This window comes from Mirounga leonina, unplaced genomic scaffold, assembly GCF_011800145.1.
Source record: "Mirounga leonina isolate KUSES-001 unplaced genomic scaffold, KU_Mleo_1.0 Mir_176, whole genome shotgun sequence".
Lineage (NCBI taxonomy): Eukaryota > Metazoa > Chordata > Mammalia > Carnivora > Phocidae > Mirounga > Mirounga leonina.
In genome coordinates, this window is record NW_023270454.1 from 26,594,346 (window position 1) to 26,595,646 (window position 1,301).

At 41.0% G+C, this 1,301-nt stretch overlaps 1 pseudogene; it reads right to left on the reverse strand.

The window, feature by feature from the left end:
- Window positions 1–248: 248 nt before the first annotated feature.
- Window positions 249–370, reverse strand: LOC118022599 (annotated as a pseudogene).
- Window positions 371–1,301: the final 931 nt, after the last annotated feature.

The following is a 1,301-nucleotide window of genomic DNA, read 5'->3' on the forward strand; positions in this document are numbered from 1 at the left end:
GATTCTTTATACTCTCTTATCCCATACCCTCAACCAAGATTTGAGATATGAGCCAAGATGTCGTGGCTAACGTATATTGAGCACTTGATTTAAAGAGGACGCTGTATATTGGGCTGTCCACGCATTAAATATACTCATGCAACATTTAATTTTTTTCAGTGTCAACTATGTGCTAGTTACCCGGTAGAGAGTGATATTCTCTAGGTAGGATCTAGACACGATCCTATTCCTGTCCTCACTTGGCTTAACTCCTTGTGGGGAATACAGACAAAAAAGAAAGCAAACTGGTAAATAATAAGATAATTTTAATTAGCAATAATCGCACCTCGGATAAACCTCATTGGCTACGATACTGCCACTGCGCAAAGCTTAAGATAATTTTAATGATAAGTATTAACATAGAAATACACCAGAGCTGGGGCTCCTGGGTGGCTCAGTCGTTAAGCGTCTGCCTTCTGCTCAGGTCATGATCCTAGGGTCCTGGGATTGAGCCCCGCATCGGGCTCCCTGCTCAGCGGGAAGCCTGCTTCTCCCTCTCCCACTCCCCCTGCCTGTGTTCCCTCTCTCGCTGTGTCTCTCTCTGTCAAATAAATAAATAAAATCTTAAAAAAAAAAAAAGAAAGAAAGAAAAATAAAAAAGAAAGAAAGAAAGAAAGAAAGAAAGAAAGAAAGAAAGAAAGAAAGAAAGAAGAAAGAAAGAAAGAAAAAAGACACCAGAGCTAAAGAGAATCACAAATAAGAATCTTCTTTAGTTAGGGCAGCCCTCTGAGGATGGCATCTTTTAACTGAGCCTGAAGTGAGAATACACAAAAGGGTTGGGATGAGGTGTGAGACAAGGGATGGGATAAAGCATGCCATGCAAAGAGCACACCTTACGTGGAATGGCTGAGGCCAGGAAAGGTTTTGAGTGGGCACAGAACTAAAGGGAAAACAGTTTGGCTTCTGTGTGGCAAGCTGAAAGGGATGTAGCACAACACATATTTGCCAAGAAATGCACCAAGCCATCATGAAGAGCCTTGTGAGGCATGGTAAGAAATATGCATTTCATTTTCAATTCAGTGGGAAGCCCCTGTAGTGTGTAAAACAGAAGAATGATATGAACCAATTTAGGTGCCAAGGCTATCACAGCTGCAACAATGTGAAGACTGGATAAGGGGTACACAAGAATGGAAAAAAAAAATAGATTGTAGATGTTGGTAGCAATGTAGGCAGGAGATAATTGTGGTTTGCCTAAGGAGGTGGCACTGGAGACTGAAGGATAGATTAAAATTATATCTTGAAAGTAGAATCAGGCTTATTAA